This window comes from Bos taurus, chromosome X, assembly GCF_002263795.3.
Source record: "Bos taurus isolate L1 Dominette 01449 registration number 42190680 breed Hereford chromosome X, ARS-UCD2.0, whole genome shotgun sequence".
In the NCBI taxonomy this organism is placed as follows: Eukaryota; Metazoa; Chordata; class Mammalia; order Artiodactyla; family Bovidae; genus Bos; species Bos taurus.
In genome coordinates, this window is record NC_037357.1 from 12,676,984 (window position 1) to 12,702,986 (window position 26,003).

The window sequence follows — 26,003 nt, forward strand, 5'->3', positions numbered from 1 at the left end:
TCAGAAACCATGCCACAGAGGACAATTATAACAGCTGGGTAGCCAGCGAAATTTCAGGAGCTCTTATATGTGTCCCCTAAAGTACGGTGACCAGTTAGCATGGCATCCTATTGCTACTAAATATCCAAAAATGATAAATTTTTATTATATATATTAACCTCATTATAAAGTTCCATTTCCCATAAATGAGATATAATCTTATACACATTTGTTTAAAATGTACTAAGTTGCTGATTTTATTCAAAGAAATTTGTAGTTGATTCATTCTTCTGTCAGGTACCATACACTATACTAAGTTTTGAGGGTACAGCACTGAATTATGCTAATTTTTCATTTTTATTTATTCATCAAGAAAGTATTTATGTACCCCTTCTAGGTATGCATTGGGGATACAAGTGGCCCAAATAAACAACATGCAAAAGCCAAATGAATCATCACCCCTGTCATCTGGGATATTACAGTTTACTCCTTAATATTTTTTTCTAAATGGTAAAACCAATGCCTTTGAGATCTTAACTTACTCTTGTGATTACTATGTAGTAACAACACAATATATTAGCAATGAAACTGGGTTTAGAACACTGACCTTCTAATGCCAAATTCCAAGCATATCTGACACAACCTAAATCCAAATGCAAAATTTCATTCCTACTATCTGGCAGTGTCATTCTATCAAATCCATTTTTCAATCTGAAATCAACTTTAGTCAGTCTATCTATAGCACTAAATTAATTTATTCTATGAAATAAATTGTTGCTTTTTAAAATTTAGATTAGACCACAAGGGAATTTTTTTCTCTGTTCTATTATTAATGAGGCACATTTGAGATTACGTACTCTTTAAAAATGAGTAATTATATTATTATAGCATGTTTTCCTTTGTTTCTCAACAGTTACAGTGTTTTGACACACAAGTCACAAATTCAAGTAGTTGTATGAGAAAAAAAATATTTAAAACTTGAAATCAAGAGGGATAAACATTTGAGCAGTGTAACATGGGCATGCACTTCTATCCAGTATTATAAATTGTAAATGATAGTGTCAAAAATTTTTTAAACTAAATTTAATAGTACCTTTTCAATAGTCTCCCCATGTTTCTATCACTTTTATGTTCCAATCTATTATGTAAACCATTACAAGATTATTCCCTAAAGTGCCGCTTCGATCTCTCCACCTCAAGAAACTCTGGTGGTTTTCCAATGCCTAAAAAGACTAAATACAACCTCCCCATAAGGGAGGAGAACAAGATGGCAAAGTAGGAGAATGCTGAGCTATTGGAGGTTGGAAAAGGATTTTTGTAAAACCAAAGCTATAAAGAAAGATCCACAGAGAGAAGGGAAGAAAAGTAATTGGGTTGGGATGTGTACCCTTGGGAGGAGACAAAAAGAAGAGAGGGATTATATGGTCTCAGAGACCTACCCACCATGGGGAGTCACATACTGGGTACCCCAGCTGTGGGATCTGACAACGAGCAGATGAGTTCCTTTGACTGGTTTAAAGACAGTGGAACTAGTACGCGTGCTGGGAGAAACCACTTGTGAAGAGCATGCACCTATTTCTTGCATCCAAAACAAGGCAGAGGAAGCTGACTGAAACAGTCTGGAACACTGGCTTGTTTACAGCAACCACTGCAGCTCCATCACAGTATGCAAACCTACTCTAGTAACTCTGGCTCTGGTGTACCTCCATACCAGGCTGGGTGCCATTGGTGATGAGGGAAGTGTGCACTGTGGGGGATGGAACAAGCTCAGACACGGCACTGCATCTGAAAGCAGCAGGGACTGCCATTACTGGTTCCTGTTGAATTAGCAGATCAGGAGAAGTCTGGAAGCCTGACTGGCATGCAGGGACCACCCCATTATATGCCCTAGCCTGCAATGGGTGCCAATCTGGCACTTCTTACTCAGCAATGGGCAAAGATAGAAGTGCTTGGAGAGGGGCAGCACACCCTTGGACAGAATGGAACTAGTTTGTACCTCACAGGTTCTGCTTCAGCACCATAGACTCACCCCAGTCTCTACTAGGGCAATGTCAGTCACTGAGCAGAGGCAAAGCCCTAGCTCACACCTTGCTGGCCCCTAGTTTCTCCATCTCCAGTCCCGTTTCTGATCAAGGTGATATCTCTTAACACACCCCAGGGAAGACATGATCAATGCTCACTTCACATCTAGTTCATGGACGAAAGTGATCTGGGACAAGCAAACTGCACAGGAGCACTCTCTCACAAGGACAACCTTCAAGAAAGATAGGTAACTGCTTCATCTAATTTCAAAGAGATATAGAACGTAAAACAAAATAAGAGAGAGGAATTTGTTTCAAATGAAATGACAAAAACAAAAGGAATAAAATAACTGATGAAACAGACAAATAAGTGACCAAATAAAGTGTTCAAAGCATTAGTAATAAGAATGCTAACAGAACTTGGGGAAATAATAGGTGGACACACTGAGAATTTTAACAAGAACTAGAGAAAGATTAAAAAAAAAAACAGAACTTAATAGCACAATAACTGAAATAAAAAGCACACTAGAAGGAACAGAAGATTAGGTGATATAAAAGAATGTGTAAATGACATGAAAGATAGAATAATGAAAATCACCCAATCAAAATAGCAAAAAAATGAATGAACGAAGAGAGTTCAAGGACCACTGAAACAACATCCAGGGCACTTACATTCACGTTATAAGCATCCCAGAAGAAGAGAGACAGAAAAGGGTAAAAAATGTATTTGATGTTTTCCTGAATGAGTCTTTTGTTACCGAACATGGGCAAAGAAGTATGACGGCTCATGGTCCTCCTCCACCTTTTTTTCTCTGATTTGGAGATGCGTTTGTATATGTGTATGCATGTATTTATGTATAGTCCCTGGTTTCCACTTACTACATGGTATAGAGATAGAAATACAGATGCTTAAAGCCTTCAATTTGGGGTTTATTATAAGGAAGGCAAGTAGCAGCCAAAAAATGATAATAAACTAGATTAGCTGCGAGATCTTTTCCTTGAAGTTTCCTATATCCATGTCATAAACTGGGCAATTTTCCACTAATTTTAAATAGGTTTTTCAGGTGGTCAGTTTGCGATCTACACACACTACAATTTTTATAATATATAGTAACCAATCCTGTAAGTCACTGAGGAAAGGAACAAGCATAAAACACACTTTATGCTCTCAGGGAATTTCTGAATAAGTGTACCTTTAGACAACACTGAGATATAATGTATACCTCTGTTTTTTTTCAAGTCCAGATTTCTGTCATTCAATTCTCCAAATAACCTGAATCAAAATCAGTATTTTATGTACAAGATTCAATCCTCCCAACACTGACCAATCTTTTACAAGTACTTTAACCTGTTTAGTTATGTCATTCTAATAGGTGGTCAGAAAATAAAAACAAGTGAAAATTCAATCAAATTATTTCAAATGGGCCAGGAGTACTTTTTCTTCAGTAGCAGGATTTCATGTAACTATAACTAGTGTTATACTTTAATAAAAAGTGAGCTAAATGTGAATTGGGAAAATCAGAAGACTAATAAGAAAAATACTACTCATTGATTACTGGTTGTATAAATGTATTTGTTACACATATGACTTTATTCAACAATATTTGGATTTAAGGAATTCATTATGTTTCCAAATTATATAATCTGTCCAAATGGTCTACTAAACTTAATGTTAGTCATTTTGGGGGTATGCCCCTCAACCCTCATAGGATTCTAACAGAATCCCAGGCTTAATCAGTAACTCGAAATTCAGAGTTATATAACTATATCATAGTTATCATCATTTAAGTTGTATTTTAGGCAACATAATTCTGCTGTCAAGGAGACCATCTAAGTTAATTTAGTCATTCGGCTGTGATGGATTGAGATTGCCTCCTATAATAAATAGTCTGCTTAACTGACCAAAGATTCACTCACAAGTAGCCTCACCATTGGTCTCAAGTCCATGATACATATGGTCAAGCTTCTAGAGTCATTATGTAGTAATTACTCATCTGGAGACCTGTGAGCCAGTAAATTATTTTTCCTCAGTTCCTGGAAAACTTAAAGATCTCTATCAGAATTAGGAAAACTGTACACAAAAGCTCCACTCTCCAGATGGCCTTGTTCCCCTCCTTCCATATCTTGGAACTTGTCCTCATAAACAATCTTTCCAGGAAACTATGTTTTTGAAAATTAAAGGGTCTGGAAGGAAATCACCTGCTGCATTTCTGAAAACTACCCGCTTCAGTGAATTAAAATTTAACCATCCTCTACTGTCACTTCTACCATGGCAAAAACCAAAGAGTTCTGACTATTTTTAAGGATGGAGAAGAAAAAAATATCCCCCTCAGTGAGAATAATATAGAAATTAATATCATAATTAATTATCCTGTCACATATAAATCAGTGGATGTCATGGACAAAAATACAACTCAGTTTAAATTCTACTGCATAGAATAAAAAATTGCAAATGCATGTATTATGGTTGATTCTTCTGTTGCTAAATGTTGTTTTATTGTTGTTGCTGCTAAGTTTAAGTAAGAAAGATCCTGACTTGATAGGAGTAATTAATTTTAAAAAGTGTTTGCTGTCACAAATGGATATGAATTTCATATCAGAGAGGGTAAACTCCACAAACATATGTATTTGCTAATGCCTGATAAAGTCTGAAAGTATTAGTTGCACAAATATATAATTAGTTTTAGGAATAGAAGTATAATCAGGAGCTTTTATTTGCTGTAAATTTCTTGCATGCACCATGGCTTGATCTTTAAAATTTAAACAACTCTCTACATATATTAATAGCTCTGCATGGATTTGGGTCAGTAAATATGACAAGAATATTTAGATTTAAAAGTGAGACTTCAAAAATAAAGTACTAAATGTTTCAGCATCACACACCCATTACCTAAAAATCTTTGAACATGAAAATTATATTCCCTGTAATGTTTTCAACTATGATGAAGCCAGCTTTTTCTAAAAATGAATTTTATCATACACCAAGTTATTTTCAGTGAAATTATGCCAACACCACCATCATACAAATTATGACCCTGAGGCAAGATTTAAACCAAAGCAACTTTACAATTGAAAGCTTGTTTGGCTGATGTGTCATACTGTCAGCTTGAGCGTTTAGAATAGAAAATTTTGCTTAGCACGACCCAAATGTTTTGGAAACTAATAGTGATCCATAATTGTATTAGCAGTCCTAAAACCTAGCCCCACAAAATAAAAAAAAAATGGCTTAAAGGTTGAGGTGAATAGGCCAAACCAAAAACGCAAACAAGACCAATGCAGTCTAATCTCACCTGGGAAGATTTTAAGCCTAAAGGGTTGCACTCTGCAACTTACTTGTACATTTTAGCAAGACAAGACAATGGGGCATCAAGGATTACTCAGCTGAGGCTTGAAATCTCTCAAGTTCAAAAGAAGCTCTGAAGCCAGGCTGCCAATTTCACAATATCTGAAGAGAGAAAGATGAATACAGATCAAAGGAGTGGCTGAATTCCAGTTTTATATATTTCATTGTTAGGAAAGGGAACAGAAGTAGGCCAGTTACATAAGGGATGCTCATACTCACTTTCAACCTTTCTCTCCAACTCATGCTTACTCTTTTCCTCTTTGACAGAATACCTCAGTGTTTCATCCCTAAGGAAAAGAGCACAGGCTGTTCAACTACAAAAGTCTAGGGCAAGACTCATTTATATTCTTTGACTTTCCCCAGGCAACTCAGCCATGGTCAGAATTCCAAAGGCAGACAGACGTCTAGAAAGCTATAGGTGAGAAGGAATAGCTAAGGGGAAGAACAGTTTGATTGTTTTAAGATATGAAAACACAGCAGGGACTTCTTAACATGGCCAGAGCCTAAAAGGATAGCTGCTGCTGCTGCTAAGTCACTTCAGTCGTGTCTGACTCTGTGCAACCCTATAGACGGCAGCCCACCAGGCCCTCCTATCCCTGGGATTCTCCAGGCAGGAACACTGGAGTGGGTTGCCATTTCCTTCTCCAATGCATGAAAGTGAAAAATGAAAGTGCAGTCGCTCAGTCATATCCGACTCTTAGCGAACCCATGGACTGCAGCCCACCAGGCTCCTCCGTCCATGGGATTTTCTAGGCTAGAGTACTGGAGTGGGGTGCCATTGCCTTCTCTGAAAAGGACAGTATGTCTGTCCAATTTTAACTTTCACAACCTAGCAAAGAAAGACAGAGTCCAAGTGGGTTCAAAATAAAGAAAATAAAAGTTTAAGAAGTGGATGGATATGGGAGATGGAAGATGGAAAATTAATACACACAAAGAACTATCAATGTGACCTTTTGGATAGAATAAATAAACCTGAATTAAAAATTTATAAATAACCAATAAATGATATTATAAAATCATGATGAGTAAAATACCTATTCAGAGTGCAAAATGAACTAATGGACGTTGATAAAACATAGTAAGAAAAGTTCATTAATACGGTTTACAATGGAATGTTGTAACAAACCTTTAAAAAAACTACCACACATTGAATTTTGGGATAGTATCAAGAAAAAATGTCCACAATCATCTACAACATATTGCAACATATAGAATGCAGAAAAAGATATGATTGCACAGTTGCCTTCTGTTATATCAGACATTAAAGAGAATTACAAAAAATATAAAAGAAATCCATTATTTTACTATTTTTTAGAAAAGAACCTAGACAGCATATTAAAAAGCAGACATTACTTTGCTAACCAAGGTCCATCTAGTCAAAGCTATGGTTTGTCCAATAGTCATGTATGGATGTGAGAGTTGGACTATAAAGAAAGCTGAGTGCCAAAGAATTGATGCTTTTGAGCTGTGGTGTTGAAGAAGACTGTTGAGACTCCCTTGGACTGCAAGGAGATCCAACCAGTCCATCCTAGAGGAAATCAGTCCTGAATATTCATTGGAAGGTCTGATGCTGAAGCTGAAGCTCCAATACTGTGGCCACCTGATGTGAAGAACTGACTCATCTGCAAAGACCCTGATGCTGAGAAAGATTGAAGGCAGGAGGAGAAGGGGACAATAGAGGATGAGATGGTTGGATGGTATCACCAACTCAATGGACATGACCTTGAGTAAATTCCAGGAGATAGAGTTGGTGATGGACAGGGAGGCCTGGTGTGCTATACTCCATGGGGTCTCAAAGAGTCGGACACTACTGAGTGACTGAACTGAGATGAACTTAGAAAAGAAATTTTCATGAAACTGTGTTATTTAGGTAATTATGTAATGGGTAAAAAATTAGGAGTTTTCATAATTTGGGGGGATCATAGATGCAAAAAGTTTGAAAAGTGCTGTTCTAGGTGATTCTGATTTGTGACTACATTTAAAAATCAAAAGGCTTCCCAAGTGGTGCTAGCAATAAAGAACATGCCTGCCAATGTAGGAGATGTGAGTTCGGTCCCTAGGTCAGGAAGACCACCTGGAGGAGGGCATGGCCACCCACTCCAGCATTCTTGCCTTAAGAATCCCATGGACAGAGACTGGTGGGCTACAGTCCACAGGGTCACAAAAAGTTGGAAACAACTGAAATAACTCAGCCCACATGCACCCTAATGGTAAAGGCAGGAATATGTGGAATTATTTTAATAAGAAGCCTGGTATAATCCCTTTCCAATTTGTTTTAACTGTCATGTAATTAGAAAGAGATTTTGTACAGTTTAGGCACATGTTGCCTCAAAGAGTAGGGGGAATCTTCCTAAACACTCAAGATTCCATCCAGTTATCTTAATCTAAGTCACTTTATGTAAAATAAGTTAAGCTATATTCAGTTTCAATGTAATACACCTTATATTTCCTAAACATTCAGCAACCAGATATTTTTTTGTATCTCGGTCATGCTTGACAATGGATTAAATATAAATCCTCTTGTATACAGAAACTTTAAGAAGTGCTTGGTAGACACAAACTATATTTGAATCTCATTTTATGCTTGTTTCTGCTCAGTGGCTTAATTATACAGCTATCCACAGTCAATGGAGGTTCAGGGTAGATGAAATCTCAGCTGAGAAATAAGAGACAAAAAGCAAATATTCACTGGATACAAACTATGTGCCAGCCTATTTGCTAGGCATGTTTGCCTTTCCTTCTAGGATTTTAAAGTCCAGGGAGAAAAAGTGGTTTCAAGTATTCTCTCTCCAAGTATCTGTTCTGGACTTTGTTAAATCTACTCCTACAGTGGACACAGAAATCAGGGAAAAAGTAATTTCTAAAATTTAGGAACCATCACTCACAGTACATTGCACAGCTGCTGGAACTTGTCTATCTCTTCCCCTCCACACAGTAAAAACTGGTATCCCAATTAACTTAGACTGTTATGCTGCAATGTAGGTGTAGGATAAATTGACAGTTGAAATAAAACAAACCTATATCAAGATTATGAAGTCCAACCACATTGTGGCTAAACTCATACTTTCTTTGATCAGGTTGAAATTTAAATTCTCTCTTCTGTTTTGTGTCTGGGTGAACTGACACAAGTCTACTCTTCTGTAAAAACTGCCCTAATAAAAATACCTAGATCACTCTTGTGACCAGCAAATGATATATTCATCTAAAGCATTTGATCGAAAGCAAGCAGTGTTTGGCATTTACTAAGTGCCCAATAAATGTTAGCACTCATGTTTCTGTTTTCAAAAAACAAACTTTAGCTAAGACGGCGGAGGAATAGGACGGGGAGACCACTTTCTCCCCGACAAATTCATCAAAAAAACATTTGAACGCTGAGTAAATTCCACAAAACAACTTCTGAATGCCGGCAGAGGACATCAGGCACCCAGAAAAGCAGCCCATTGTCTTTGAAAGGAGATGTTTTATCAACGGTGCTGTATAGATGGAGAAGTCTTGAGGCTACTGTAAATATAAGACTGAAACCCAGAAGCAGGAGGCTTAAGTCCAAATCCTGAGAACACAAGAGAACTCCTGACTCCAGGGAACATTAATTGACAGGAGCTCATCAAACGTCTCCATACTTATACTGAAACCAAGCACCACCGAAGGGCCAACAAGTTCCAGAACAAGACTTACCATGCAAATTCTCCAGCAACACAGGAACATAGCCCTGAACTTCAATATACGGGCTGCCCAAAGTCACTCCAAACCCACTGACATCTCATAACTTATTACGGGATACTTCACTGCACTCCAGAGAGAAGAAATCCAGCTCCACACACCAGAACACCAACACAAGCTTCCCTAACCAGGAAACCTTGACAAGCCACTGGTACAACCCCACCCACAGCAAGGAAACTCCACAATAAAGAGAACTCCACAAACTGCCAGAATACAGAAAGGCCACCCCAAACACAGCAAAATAAACAAGATGAAGAGACAGAGGAATACCCAGCAAGTAAAGGAACAGGATAAATGCCCACCAAACCAAACAAAAGAGGAAGAGATAGATACAAAACAATAAAATATTAGATAAAGAATTTTGTTTATTGTTTTGTTCCCAAAACAATAAAATAATAGATAAAGAAATCCAAAAAATGATAGTGAAAATGATCCAAAATATTGAAAACAAAATGGAATCACAGATAAATAGCCTGGAGACAAGGATTGAGAAGATGCAAGAAAGGTTTAACAAGGACCTAGAAGAAATAAAAAAGATTCAATATTTAAGAAATAATGCAATAAACGATATCAAAAACACTTTGGAGGGAACAAATAGTAGAATAACGGAGACAGAAGATAGGATTAGTGAAGTAGAAAATGGAATGGTAGAAATAAATGAATCAGAGAGGAAAAAAGAAAAACGAATTAAAAGAAATGAGGACAATCTCAGAGACCTCTGAGACAATGCTAAACGCCCCAACATTCGAATCATAGGAGTCCCAGAAGAAGAAGACAAAAAGAAAGACCATGAGAAAATAATTGAGGAGATAATAGTTGAAAACATCCCTAAAACGGGAAAGGAAATAATCACCCAAGTCCAAGAAACCCAGAGAGTCCCAAACAGGATAAACCCAAGGCAAAACACCCCAATCAGTCAGTCAGTCAATTCAGTCACTCAGTTGTGTCCGACTCTTTGCGAACCCATGAATCACAGCACGCCAGGCCTCCCTGTCCATCACCAACTCCCAGACTTCACCCAGACTCATGTCAATCAAGTCAGTGATGCCATCCAGCCATCTCATCCTCTGTCGTCCCCTTTACCTCCTGCCCCCAATCGCTCCCAGCATCAGAGTCTTTTCCAATGAGTCAACTCTTCGCATGAGGTAGCCAAAGTACTGGAGTTTCAGCTTTAGCACCATTCCTTCCAAAGAAAATCCAGGGCTGATCTCCTTCAGAATGGACTGGTTGGATCTCCTTGCAGTCCAAGGGACTCTCAAGAGTCTTCTCCAACACCACAGTTCTAAGGCATCAATTCTTCGGCACTCAGCTTTCTTCACAGTCCAACTCTCACATCCATACACGACCACAGGAAAAACCATAGCCTTGACTAGACGGACCTTTGTTGGCAAAGTAACGTCTCTGCTTTTCAATATGCTATCTAGGTTGGTTATAACTTTCCTTCCAAGGAGTAAGCGTCTTTTAATTTCATGGCTGAAGTCACCATCTGCAGTGGTTTTGGAGCCCAAAAAAATGAAGTCTGAGACTGTTTCCACTGTTTCCCCATCTATTTCCCATGAAGTGATGGGACCGGATGCCATGATCTTCATTTTCTGAATGTTGAGCCTTTAGCCAACTTTTTCACTCTCCACTTTCACTTTCATCAAGAGGCTTCTTAGTTCTTCTTCACTTTCTGCCATAAGGGTGGTGTCATCTGCATATCTGAGGTTATTGATATTTCTCCCGGCAATCTTGATTCCAGCTTGTGTTTCCTCCAGTCCAGCATTTCTCATAATATACTCTGCATAGAAATTAAATAAGTAGGGTAACAATATACAGCCTTGACGTACTCCTTTTCGTATTTGGAACCAGTCTGTTGTTCCATGTCCAGTTCTAACCTGCATACAGATTTCTCAAAAGGCAGGTCAGGTGGTCTGGTATTCCCATCTCTTTCAGAATTTTCCACAGTTTATTGTGATCCACACAGTCAAAGGCTTTGGCATAGTCAATAAAGCAGAAATAGATGTTTTTCTGGAACTCTCTTGCTTTTTCCATGATCCAGCAGATGTTGGCAATTTGATCTCTGCTTCCTCTGCCTTTTCTAAAACCAGCTTGAACATCAGGAAGTTCACGGTTCACGTATTGCTGAAGCCTGGCTTGGAGAATTTTGACCATTACTTTACTAGCGTGTGAGATAAGTGCAATTGTGTGGTAGTTTGAACATTCTTTGGCATTGCCTTTCTTTGGGATTAGAATGAAAACTGACCTTTTCCAGCCCTGTGGCCACTGCTGAGTTTTCTAAATTTTCTGGCATATTGAGTGCAACACTTTCACAGCATCATCTTTCAGGATTTGAAATAGCTCAACTGGAATTCCATCACCTGCACTAGCTTTGTTCATAGTGATGCTTTCTAAGGCCCACTTGACTTCACATTCCAGGATGTCTGGCTCCAGGTCAGTGATCACACCATCATGATTATCTGGGTCATGAAGATCTTTTTTGTACAGTTCTTCTGTGTATTCTTGCCACCTCTTCTTAATATCTTCTGCTTCTGTTAGGTCCATACCATTTCTGTCCTTTATCGAGTCCATCTTTGCATGAAATATTCCTTTGGTATCTCTAATTTTCTTGAAGAGATCTCTAGTCTTTCCCATTCTGTTGTTTTCCTCTATTTCTTTGCATTGATCGCTTAAGAAGGCTTTCTTATCTCTTCTTGCTATTCTTTGGAACTCTGCATTCAGATGTTTATATCTTTCCTTGTCTCCTTTGCTTTTTGCTTCTCTTCTTTTCACAGCTATTTGTAAGGCCTCCCCAAACAGCCATTTTGCTTTTTTGCATTTCTTTTCCATGGGGATGGTCTTGATCCCTGTCTCCTGTACAATGTCACGAACCTCATTCCATAGTTCATCAGGCACTCTATCCCAAGACACATATTAATCAAATTAACAAGGTCAAACACAAAGAACAAATATTAAAAGTAGCAAGGGAAAAGCAACAAATAACACACAAGGGGATTCCCATAAGGATAACAGCTGATCTTTCAATAGAAACTCTTCAGGCCAGGCGGGAATGGCAGGACATACTTAAAGTGATGAAAGAAAATAACCTACAGCCCAGATTACTGTACCCAGCAAGGATCTCCTTCAAATATAAAGGAGTAATCAAAAGCTTTACAGACAAGCAAAAGCTGAGAGAATTCAGCACCACCAAACCAGCTCTCCAACAAATGCTAAAGGATCTTCTCTAGACAGGAAAAACAAAAAGGGTGTATAAACTTGAACCCAAAACAATAAAATAAATGACAACAGGATCATACCTATCAATAATTACCTTAAACATAAATGGGTTGAATGCCCCAACCAAAAGACAAAGACTGTCTGAATGGATACAAAAACAAGACCCCTATATATGTTGTCTACAAGAGACCCACCTCAAAACAAGGGACACATACAGACTGAAAGTGAAGGGCTGGAAAAAGATATTCCATGCAAATAGAGTCCAAAAGAAAGCAGGAGGAGCAATACTCATATCAGATTAAATAGACTTTAAAACAAAGGCTGTGAAAAGAGACAAAGAAGGACACTACATAATGATGAAAGGATCAATCCAAGAAGAAGATTAACAATTATAAATATATATGCACCCAACATAGGAGCACCACAATATGTAAGACAAATACTAACAAGTATGAAAGGGGAAATTAACATTAACACAATAATAGTGGGAGACTTTAATACCCCACTCACACCTATGGATAGATGAACTAAACAGAAAATTAACAAGGAAACACAAACTTTAAATGATACAATAGACCAGTTAGACCTAATTGATATCTATAGGACATTTCACCCCAAAACAATGAATTTCACCTTTTTCTCAAGTGCACACAGAACCTTCTCCAGGATAGATCACATCCTAGGCCATAAATATAGCCTTGGTGAATTCAAAAAATTGAAATCATTCCAAGCATCTTTTCTGACCACAATGCAGTAAGATTAGATCTCAATTACAGGAGAAAAACTATTAAACATTCCAACATATGGAGGCTGAACAACACACTGATGAATAACCAACAAATCAAAGAAGAAATCAAAAAAGAAATCAAAATATGCATAGAAATGAATGAAAATGAAAACACAACAACCCAAAACCTATGGGACACTCTAAAAGCAGTGCTAAGGGGAGGTTCATAACACTACAGGCATATCTCAAGAAACAAGAAAAAAGTCAAATAAATAACCTAACTCTACACCTAAAGCAACTAGAAGGAAGAAATGAAGAACCCCAGGGTTAGTAGAAGGGCAGAAATAAACGCAAAAGAAACAAAAAGAGACCATAGAAAAAATCAACAAGCCAAAAGCTGGTTCTTTGACAGGATAAATAAAATTGATAAACCATTAGGCAGACTCATCAAGAAACAAAGGGAGAAAAATCAAATCAATAAAATTAGAAATGAAAATGGAGAGATCACAACAGACAACACAGAAATGCAAAGGATCATAAGAGACTACTATCAGCAACTATATGCCAATAAAATAGACAAATTGGAAGAAATGGACAAATTCTTAGAAAAGTACAACTTTCCAAAACTGGACCAGAAAGAAATTGAAAATCTTAACAGACCCATCACAAGCACGGAAATTGAAACTAATCAGAAATCTTCCAGCAAACAAAAACCCAGGTCGAGATGGCTTGACAGCTGCATTCTACCAAAAATTTAGAGAAGAGCTAACACCTATCCTACTCAAACTTTTCCAGACAATCGCAGAGGAAGGTAAACTTCCAAACTCATTCTATGAGGCCACCATCACCCTAATACCAAAACCAGGCAAAGATGCCACCAAAAAAGAAAACTACAGGCCAATATCATTGATGAACATAGATGCAAAAATCCTTAACAAAATTCTAGCAATCAGAATCCAACAACACATTAAAAAGATCATATATCATGACCAAGTGGGCTTTATCTCATGGATGCAAGGATTCTTCAATATCCACAAATCAATCAATGTAATACACCACATTAACAAATGGAAAAATAAAAGTCATATGATTATTTCAATAGATGCAGAGAAAGCCTTTGACAAAATTCAACATCCATTTATGATAAAAACATTTCCAGAAAGCAGGAACAGAAGGAACATACCTCAACATAATAAAAGCTATATATGACAAACCCACAGCAAACATTATCCTCAATGGTGAAAAATTGACAGCATTTCCCCTAAAGTCAGGAACAAGACAAGGGTGGCCACTTTTACCACTACTATTCAACATAGTTTTGGAAGTTTTGGCCACAGTAATTAGAGCAGAAAAAGAAATAAAAGGAATCCAAATTGGAAAAGAAGAAGTAAAATTCTCACTGTTTGCAGATGACATGATCCTCTACATAGAAAACCCTAAAGACTCCACCAGAAAATTACTAGAGCTAATCAATGAATATAGTAAAGTTGCAGGATATAAAATCAACACACATAAATCCCTTGCATTTCTATACACTAATAATAAAAAAATAGAAAGAGAAATTAAGGAAACAATTCCATTCACCATTGCAACTAAAATAATAAAATACTTAGGAATATATTTACCTAAAGAAACAAAAGACCTATATATAGAAAACTATAAAACACTGGTGAAAGAAATCAAAGAGGACACTAATAGATGGAGAAATATACTATGTTCATGGATTGGAAGAATCAATATAGTGAAAATGAGTATACTACCCAAAGCAATCTATAGATTCAATGCAATCCCTATCAAGCTACCAATGGTATTTTTCACAGAGCTAGAACAAATAATTTCACAATTTGTATGGAAATACAAAAAACCGTGAATCACCAAAGCAATCTTGAGAAAGAAGAATGGAATTGGAGGAATCACCCTGCCTGACTTCAGGCTCTACTACAAAGCTACAGTCATCAAGACAGTATGGTACTGGCACAAAGACAGAAATATAGATCAATGGAACAAAATAGAAAGGCCAGAGATAAACCCACACACATATGGACACCTTATCTTTGACAAAGGAAGGAAGAATATACAATGGAGAAAAGACAATGTCTTTAACAAGTGGTGCTGGAGAGAATGGTCAACCACTTGTAAAAGAATGAAACCAGAACACTTTCTAACACCATACACAAAAATAAACTCAAAATAGATTAAAGATCTAAACATAAGACTGGAAACTATAAAACTTCTAGAGGAGAACATAGGCAAAACACTCTCCGACATAAATCACAGCAGGATCCTCTATGACCCACCTCCCAGAATAGTGGAAATAAAAGCAAAAATAAACAAATGGGTCCTAATTAAAATTAAAAGCTTCTGCACAACAAAGGAAACTCTAAGCAAGGTGAAAAGACAGCCTTCAGAATGGGAGAAAATAATAGCAAATGAAGCAACTGACAAATAATTAATCTCAAAAATATACAAGAAACACCTGCAGCTCAATGCCAGAAAAATAAACGACCCAATCAAAAAATGGGCCAAAGAACTAAACAGACATTTCTCCAAAGAAGACATACAGATGGCTAACAAACACATGAAAAAGATGCTCAACATCACTCATTATCAAAGAAATGCAAATCAAAACCACAATGAGGTACCACTTCACACCAGTCAGAATAGCTGCTATCCAAAAGTCTACAAGCAATAAATGCTGGAGAAGGTGTGGAGAAAAGGGAACCCTCTTACACTGTTGGTGGGAATCCAAAATGGTACAGCCACTATGGAGAACAGTGTGGAGATTCCTTAAAAAACTGGAAATAGAACTGCCTTATGACCCAGCAATCCCACTGCTGGGCATACACACTGAGGAAACCAGAAGGGAAAGAGACACGTGTACCCCAATGTTCATCGCAGCACTGTTTATAATAGCCAGGACATGGAAGCAACCTAGATGTCCATCAGCAGATGAATGGATAAGAAAGCTGTGGTACATATACACAATGGAGTATTACTCAGCCATTAAAATGAATACATTTGAATCAGTTCTAATGAGGTGGATGAAACTGCTTTTATACAGAGTGAAGTAAGTCAGAAAGAAAAACACCAATACAGTATACTAACGCATATATATGGAATTTAGAAAGATGGTAACGATAACCCTGTATGCGAGACAGCAAAAGAGACAAAGGTGTATAGAATAGTCTTTTGGACTCTGTGGGAGAGGGAGAAGGTGGGATGATTTGGGAGAATGGCATTGAAACATGTATAATATCGTATATGAAACGAATCGCCAGTCCAGGTTCAATGCAGGATACAGGATGGTATCATGGGGCTGGTGCACTGGGATGACCCAGAGGGATGGTACGGAGAGGAACGTGGGAGGGGGGTTCAGGATGGGGAACCCGTGTACACCCATGATGGATTCATGCTGATGTATGGCAAAACCAATACAATATTGTAAAGTAATTAGCCTCCAATTAAAATAAATAAATTTATATTGTTAAAAATGAACTTTCTGTAGATATCTTTCTTTAACATATAAATTCTGCCAAATCATCAGACAATATTCACTGGATCTTTGAGAGAATAACAGTAACAATCTTCCACTTTTTTCTCCCATATTTTCTAAGCTATATGCCCATATTTCATAATACAGGCAACCAAGTTACCTGTGTTAGTTTGTGGAAACTGGAAAAAAATATACTTTTCTGATTTGAAACCCACACCAAGACCAAGAAGAAAGCAGAATGTGTATGACTTTTACAGATGAGGAAAAGAAGGAACTCAGAAAAAATAAATGATGTAGCTAAGGTCACACAGCTAGTAAATGACTGAATCACAAGTCAAATCCACCTCTGTTTGACCATGCTGCCATGTTCTTTTAATCTTTAACTGACAATGATCGATAAAGTTCAGAATAATGGCAGCAGTCCTAAAAAGACCATTTATCAGAGGAAACATCAAAAGTCAATTCAGTTTGATTCACTAGCACAGGTACAATGGAAAACAATGTAGATTTAGATACTTTAAAACAGACTGTCAGTAAAAACAAAAGAATCAAAGGTGTTTCCACTAGTTTTTAGACAATAACTAGGAAATACCAGCAATCTGAACACCTCCATTCCTCAGCATTTTGTTGACTTGAGGCTGTGCCCCATGTTGCTTCATGGAAGGTGAAGGAAGCTCTAAGGAAAGAAGAGCAAAGTATAGAACTTGATTCAGAGCAACAATCACTCTCTCAAGTACCTTAATCAGGAGGCACTTTAAACTTTTCTCATGAAAAGCTGAGAAAAAAATGTTGAGTTGTGTGATTGGCATAAATAACTCTTGATTTTGGAGGGCCCTAAGAAGGCATTTGAGATCCTTTCATAGAGGATGAAGAAAGAGGTAAGCAGTAATTGCTTTGGTATCCTTCAAGAAAAATCAATAATGAATATGAGTGAAGAGTCAAGGAAAAAAATAACAGATCCACTCTGAGGGTATCAGAGAATGCAAATATCAGACTAAAGAGAACTTGATCAACTGTAGAGTGGAGGACTGCTCCCTGTCTCCTTGGCAGTGATTAGGGAAACATGATGCATTTTCAAAATAATGAAAGGGCCAAAGTTACAGTGATATCATATAACAGACAACTCCAGAATAGATTTATCATCTAAGAAACACAATAAAGCTTCAATAAGAGAGATTTGAAAGGAATGGTGGGTTCCAGCTAATTAAATTCCTGTGTAACTGAAGCTTAATGTGAGCTTTTCTTCAATCAATCTTCTCTAGTGAGGATACTTGTGTCTCTCTTTACTAAATGAGACTGGTACAGGATCTTTGGATTGGCATACTTTACACCATTGGCCAAAGAAGTCCAAGCACCTGGAAAACAGAATTTTGATCTCCAGGTATTTTTTTTTCATGTACAAAAGTGGTTTTATCAGCATCATTATGTCCTACTCTTCTAGATATCTTATTTTCTACATCTCAGTTGGTACATCAAATCTTGCCCACTCAACCTTGTAAATCTTTCTTTTTTTTTTTTTTTTTTTTTTTTGGATATCTGCCCCCATTCATTCTATTACTACTTCCTCATTTCTCACCTGGTCTAATACAATACCCAACTATTCTTCTTTCTTCTTGTCTTAAATTCAGCCTCCACATTGCACCAGAAGTATCTCTAAACTGCAAATACAGCCATGACTCCTTGTATCTGAAAAGTCTTCAGTAACTTCCCCATGTCTTCAGGAGACATTTTAAACGTGTTAACCTGATGATTAAGATCATTCTTAATGATCTGCTTCTGCCTACTGGTCCAACTTCCACTTCTGTCACAGCCTGTGTCTTCCTGTGTGCTGCAGTCATACTGAACTTCTGGAAGTTTTTAATATATGCTTTCTTCTCTCATTTTTATCCTTTGCCCAAGAGTGCCCTGTGCCCTTTTTCTACCACTTCATTTGGCCTACCTTTGTTGTGCTTTGTCACTGAGTCATGTCTGACTCTTTGCGATCCCATGAACTATAGCCCACCAGGCTCCTCTGTCCACGAGGATTCTCCAAGCAAGAATACTGGAGTGCCATGCCCTCCTCCAGGGGATCTTCCCAATCCAGGGATCAAACCCAGGTCTCCCACACTGCAGGCAGATTCTTTACCATCTGAGCCACAAGGGAAGCCCAAGAATACTAGAGTGGGTAGCCTATCCCTTCTCCAGGGGAACTTCTCTACCCAGGAATCAAACCTAGGTCTCCTGCACTGCAGGTGGATTCTTTACCAGCTGAGCTACCAGGGAAGCTACTTCTCTTAATTCTTCAAAATGAACTTCATACCCCACCACCTCAGGACTTCTTCCCCAAGAGCCCCTTAGTTGTCTGTCCTATGTATCCCATACTATTCTGTGCTGAGAATTTTAGAACATTTCATTGCAATCATTCCTTTCCCTATTTCTAATTTGAATGGGAAGACTATGTCCTTTGTCAGTATAACCAGTGCCTACTGCTATGTTGAGAGTCCCTTAGATTGCAAGATCAAACCAGCCTATCCTAAAGGAAATCAGTCCTGAATATTAATTGGAAGGACTGATGCTGATGCTGAAACTCCAATACTTTGGCCACCTGATGCAAAGAGCTAACTCATTGGAAAAGACCCTGATGCTGAGAAAGATTGAGGGCAGGAGGAGAAGGGGACGACAGAAGATGAGATGGTTGGATGGCATCACTTACTCGATGGACATGAGTTTGAACAAGGTCCAGGAGTTGGTGATGGACAGGGAAGCCTGGCATGCTGCAGTCCATGGGGTCACAAAGAGTTGAACACGACTGAGCAACTGAACTGAACTGACTAACTGCTAAGTTAATGAATGAATAAATAATTCATTCACTGGTTGCTTGACATGGAGTTATTTCTAATTATCTATCATTTTCTCCTAAACCTGAAGCATCACTTATCCCAGTTAATTAAGGATTGGACTTTAGTTGTTTAAAGTTTTCATGTGATTTTCCATGAAAATATCTTCATCTAGTGATGGAGCCATTCTTTAAGCTAGACTTCACCCTTTGACAAGTGACTTAGCAGCAGCAGCAGCAGCAGTGTAGCACTAAAACTAGAAATTTGCAAAAATTTTTAAATTTAATTTTACTTTTTAACTGGAGGATAATTACTTTGCACTATTGTGATGGCTTCTGCCATACATCTACATGAATTAGTCATAGGTATACATATCTCCCCTCCTTCTCAGACCTCCCTCCTACCTCCCTCTGCATCCTACCCCTCTAGGTTGTCACAGAGCACTGGCTTTGGGCTCCCTCTGTCATACAGCAAATTCCTGCTGGCTATCTACTTTACATATGGTGATATATATGTTTCAGTGCTACTCTCTCAAACCATCCCACCTTCTCTCTCCCTCATTGTGTCCAAAAGTCTTGTTGTCTTATGTCTGAATCTCCATTGAAAGTGAAAGTGAATTCACTCAGTCATGTCTGACTCTTTGCAACCCCATGGACTGTAACCTACCAGGCTCTTACGTCCATGGGATTTTCCAGGCAAGAATACCAGAGTGGGTTGCCATTTCCTTCTCCAGGAGATCTTCCGGCCCAGGAATTAAACCTGGGTCTCCTGCATTGCAGGCAGACACTTTACTATCTGAGCCATCAGGGAAGTCACCTTCCCTCCATTACTGCCCTGTAAATAGATTCATCAGTACCATATTTCTAGCTTCCATATATATTTGTGTGTGTGTGTGTATATATATGCATTAATATGATATGTGTCTTCCTCTTTCTGAGTTACTTTACTGTGTATAATAGGCTTTATGTTTGTCCACCTCTACGTCTGTCCACCTCATTAGAACCGACTTAAATGCATTCCTTTTTATAGCTGACTAATATTCCATTGTGTATATGTACTACAAATATTTTATCCATTCATTTGTTGATGGATATCTAGGTTGCTTCCATGTCCTAGCTATTGTAAATTGTGTTGTAATTGGGGTACACGTGTCTTTTTCAATTATGGTTTCCTCAGGGTATATGCCCAGTAGTGGAATTGCTGGGTAATATGGTAGTTTTCAGAGAAGGCAAAGGCACCCCACTCCAGTACTCTTGCCTGGAAAATCCCATGGACAGAGGAGCCTGGTAGGCTGTAGTCCATGGGGTCGCTAAGAGTCGGACATGACTGAGCGACTTCCCTTTCACTTTTCACTTTCATTCATTGGAGAAGAAAATGGCAACCCACTCCAGTGTTCTTGCCTGGAGAATCCCAAGGACGGGGGAGCCTGGTGGGCTTCAGTCTCTAGGGTCGCACAGAGTCAGACACGACTGAAGCGACTTAGCAGCAGCAGCATGGTAGTTTTAGTCCTAGTTTTGAAAGGAATCTCCATACTGTCCTACACAGTGGCTGTATCAGTTTGCATTCCCACCATCAGTGCAAGAGGGTTCTGTTTTCAATTACAAGTGCCACCACACTGAAAAAAATGTAAATAGAAAAATTCTTACCTCTTACAGTATCTTATTTCCTTCAGCTCAAAATTTGTCCATTTGGAGTTTTGGATCATGAAAGCAGAAGTCATGCCTGATTTTAAGTTTCACTGAGACCAAGCATAGTGTACCTAACAATGGATATAAAACAATAAAATCCTAAATTGCCGTAATGAGGGAGAAATGTTTAATAGTGTTAAATAGAAAATGCTATGGCATCCAAGCTTCGACCATTACAACTTAGATGCAGTCTGGAAGTTAGTTTCTCCAACACAGTAAGTGAAGAATCTAGAACTTTCCATCTTCACAATATGGACAGAGACATCTTCCCAGAAAACACAAAATATTCATAGTAGAGAAATAGAAAGCCAAAGGGCCAAATAAACATATAAGAAATCATGCCCAATGTAATATACAATACACGGGAGACATTTCAGAGAGATTCCATGGTTCTTTAGGAATAAAACTGATAAGTACTCTGAAATGAAAATGATTTTGGAGCAAGTGCTTCATCAGAGGTTAAAATAAAGAGCCTTGATATAGAACGCCCCCAGGGCAGAGCAGCACAGGGCAAAAACAGCTCCAGGCACTCTGACAAGCATCAGAAGGACTTGGACAACTCCAAAATTAAAGAAATGTGGATCTGATAAGAAGACAGAAATGTCTGTACCTTCAATTGGCTAAAGCCTTAAAAATTCCTTGTACATGGAAATTAGATATTCATATCTGAGCACAACTCATCATTTACAGAATACTATATCACAGATACCTAACCATTTTGAAAATTGTCATCATATTGTGTTTGTTTAGTTCAGCTAGACTTTTAGTTGTCTCTTCAAGTTATGTGTTAAACCTGTGACATTTTGTTACCTGGGATGGTCACACCCACCTGACAATTGCAGTCAAGGTTCTGGTACCCAGAGTGAGAGACAAATTAACTGACATCCCTTCCACAAAAAGACTTTAACAATGGTTTCCTAGTCTGGGTATGCTACACTTCTCACACGTGTTACCAACACTCAAGACACAGTGTAAATAGATAACAAGACTATTTTTATCTGAGAGGAAAACCAACCTTTTCTAATATTTGCACTAGATAAGATATCTTTATTCACTTGCACTGCAATTATTTTTGGAGAGATTTTGAGAAGTCTCTGGATAAAGAAGAAGAGACAAGAAGGTAAATATCATGGGACCCTAGCTGATAAAATAAATAGGTTTTCATCTCTGTGACAATAATATGGACTTCTCAGAGAACACATTTGTTTTTAATTCCAAATCATTTGAGTGTCTCCAAGCCTTTATACAATACCATAATAATCATCTTATAGAATCATGTTTTGCTTTCATATTCTATTAGCACCATCCAAGGGAAGGAAATAAGATTCATCTAAAGGTGTTATACAATCTGTACACAATTGTGAGTTCCTTTCGATATGTTATGACAGATGATGTACAACACATCTCTGCTCTATCCAACCTCATTTGCAGGAAAATGATTGTGAAATTAAGCATGACAGGGAGAAAGGAAGAGAGAAAAGGTAGATAATTACTAAACAGATTCTTAGATGCCTGTGTGTATAGAAAAACCAAGAAATCAAGAGAAGTAAAAAGTAGACTTTCTCACTGACCATGAAATACGATCTCATTTGAACTAAAAAGTGTCTAGAAATAAGACTGGGGGATCACAGGGCCCTCCACTTGGCTTCACAATTTTTAACCTTAAATGTGTTAACAACTCCTTAATATTTAGTTTACAGTCTACTCTTTCCCAACCAGTGTATGTACACAATGAAAGGCCTCTGACATGTGTTTTGAGTTTTTTCCATTTCTTCAGAGATAATATGGCATATCATGGAGAAGGAAATGTGTTTGGTACATGTACATGTACACATTTGCCTATTTTTTATCTCATTCATCTTCGCTTAGGTGAACTCATCTTCTAAACACCAAATACTTTTTTCAAACCTCTTTTCAGATTGCAATAATATGGGCATGGTTGCCCTCTCCCTTCTTCTGTAAACGTTAACATCCCAACAGAGTATCATATAATCTTGAATCTCCTCCCATTTCATTGGCAGCTGATCCTCTACACTCACATAATTCTTTCTCTCTTCCATCATCTCTGTTATTGTCAGTCTAATTCACCCAGTCATTCGAAACTGACACTTTGAAGACAGCTTTGAGTCCTCCCTCTAACCCATGTATTATACATAGTCATTGAATCTAAACAATAAGACTGAAAATATAGTTCTTTCTCCAATTTGTCCTTTCTGCCTCATTTCCACTGCCACCATTATGCATCTAGTCTTTGTAGTGTTATTAGATTATGTTAATACCTTATATTTGTTTTACTTATTTCAGAAGGGATTCTTTAATCCAACCCCAACTTCCCCATATGTGTTTTTTTTTTTTTTTTTTCAAATTAGAAATCTGAAAACCAAAGAGGATAATTGCACAAGGTGTCAAAGCTAATCACAATCAGTGACAGGGGTAGAAGTCAGATTTCCCAACTCTCAGTCAAGCTTTTATTATTATTATTATTATTATTATTATTATTATTATTACATTGTGCTTCTCTGGCACTGCTCCAACCTCAGAATATCCCACATGACACTGCCTACTTAACCTTTCTTAGATTTCCATTTTCACTAAATCACTCCACCTTGAAAAACATTTTCTCATTAAACCAATCTATTTTGCTTATCTATGAAACCCTATCTCAAACACACCTCTAAAAAATATTTTTTTTTATGAATTTGTAATTTCAATGCTTTAGTTCTAACAGGGAATCACACACTGGCAAAATAAATGATGGTGATATGTTTGAAAGTGAAGAGTGAAAGTGTAAGTGTAAGTCACTTCAGTCATGTCAAATTCTTTGTAATCCCATGGATTGTAGCCCACCAGGCTCCTCTGACCATGGGATTCTCCAGGCAAGAATACTGGAGTGAGTAGCCATTCCCTTCTCCAGCGTATCTATCAAACCAAGGGATCAAACGTGGTTCTCCTGCATTGTAGGCAGATTCTTTACCATATGAGCCAAGAGGGAAGCCCCAGTGATACGTTTAGACAGAAGCAAATTCTCATAATAGTCCTTTCACTGTGCTTTCAAATAACCCTGACCCTATTTCAGGTCCACTTCCATTAGAATGTTCAGTCTTCTGTAAGTTGCTATTTTCCATGAAGGTAATATGAATGCTCTTTAAGTTTAGAGTCTGTATTAAAAGAACTTTAACCAGCATTAAGAGGCTGAGAGAAACTAGGCTTGGGGTCAAGTATACTACTGGAAAAAATGGCAATGCCATATCCTTGAAAAATTATCATTACCTACTATGCTAACAGAATAAATGAATTAAGAAAAGACATGAGTAATGTGTTAGGGGTAGCCACTCATGGAGTATCCTAACAAGAATAGAACTATTAATGCTTGGAAACATATCCTAACAAGAATAGAACTATTAATGCTTGGAAACTCACATATCTAATCTAGCCAAAGAGACCTTTGAGGAGGGGCCAAGGTCAGTGTGGGCAGTGAGTAGAAGGCATTAGGAATAAAGGAAGGTGGCAATTGGTGATCAGGGATAGGAATGAAGGAACAAGTGAGAGGATTCTGAATCTAAATGGCCTAAGTATGCCTACTGACTGATGCATGTAAAGAATAATACTGGCAGCACTAACATGTATGGGCCACTTCACATTATACTTTTCTATCAAATATCTCATTCTATTATCACAACAATTGTGTGAGACAGTGTTTTAGAACAGTGAAATTAGAAACATGAAAGTGAGGTCGTGAGAAGGAATCTCAACTCAGCACACAACTGGTAATGTGTAGCCAGAGCATGGGTTTAAAGCTCATCTTGAATTGCCCTTAGCAATACTACAAACACTTGTAATTACTTGTTCTGTGACTGTCTTCTTGATAGACATTAAATCCCATGAGGACAGGAACAGTATCTGTCTTGATCACCATGATATCCCCAGTGTTTGGCACAGTGTCTGCTCCAAAGCAAATTGTTTAAAAATATTTGCTGAATAAATGAAAGAATAAATATGGGTTGATGGTTGCTTCATATAAAATAAATTATGAAGTACAATTCCAGTTTGAAAACCCCACCTAAGATTTGAGGTGACTTGATGCTAGCTATAGGAATATACTGGAAGATCCATTAGAGTTATTCATTGTCCTGACTTACTAAAATATGAAAGAAAATGTAATTAAAAGTAATAACTCGTTTATACCTATGGCTGATTCTTGTGATGTTTGACAGAAAACAACAAAATTCTGTAAAGCAATTATCCTTCAATTAAAAAATAAACAAAGTGGCAAAAAAAAAAAACCCACATTGTCTTCTGAATCAAAACAAATATAATTTGGGTTGTAAAACAATACTGGCATGAGATTCAGAGTTATTGACTGTCCCTCAAATAGGTGATGTTGCTCAGATGATTGTTCTTATAATTAATGTTTGCTGCAAACAACTTCCATTTTCTTGGATTATGACTATACTTTACTCAAACAGTACCTTTCTCCACTGTGACTTAGGTTAACACTTTCATGTTATATAATACCACTACTGGTTATTTTCTGATGATTGCAAAAATTTATAATGTAACTAAAAATTAAAGCAAATATACAGCCCTAAGAAATGTAAGCTGTCTGACAATAATGAAATGAAATGAATTTTTATTAAGCAAAGGATTGGAGGAGTCAATTTTAAATTTATGAAGAAAATGCTTCATCGATTGTAAATGCAAGTGATTTAGGAAAGAAATGAAGACGGGGCTTAAATTATTTCCCCCTTTACCCACAGCTCTTCTTTTGTATTTCTGGTGTTTCAAATCAGCCTGAGACTTTGTGTCACCAAAAAAACTTTGCAGATTGGACCAAGAACTGGAGTACTAATCTGACTCCACATTCTTATGGTACTTGAAAGTGTGGGTTTTACAGAAAGTGGAATCACAGCTTCAGGGGAACCCATTGCCATGAAGCTTCAAAGTATATATCAGTTACAAAGGGCTTAGATAAATTCATGAATGAAAGATCCATAGAAGGG

The 26,003-nt window shown here is 37.6% G+C and overlaps 1 long non-coding RNA gene across 1 annotated transcript; it reads right to left on the bottom strand.

Annotated features, from left to right (window-relative positions):
- Window positions 1–4,400: 4,400 nt before the first annotated feature.
- On the bottom strand, window positions 4,401–21,365 carry LOC104970470 (uncharacterized). The gene is made up of 3 exons (XR_001495518.3): window positions 20,962–21,365; window positions 5,563–5,630; window positions 4,401–5,445 (listed from the first exon to the last, which is right to left on the bottom strand). It is a non-coding gene; the product is annotated as an uncharacterized lncRNA (long non-coding RNA).
- Between the last annotated feature and the right edge of the window lie 4,638 nt (window positions 21,366–26,003).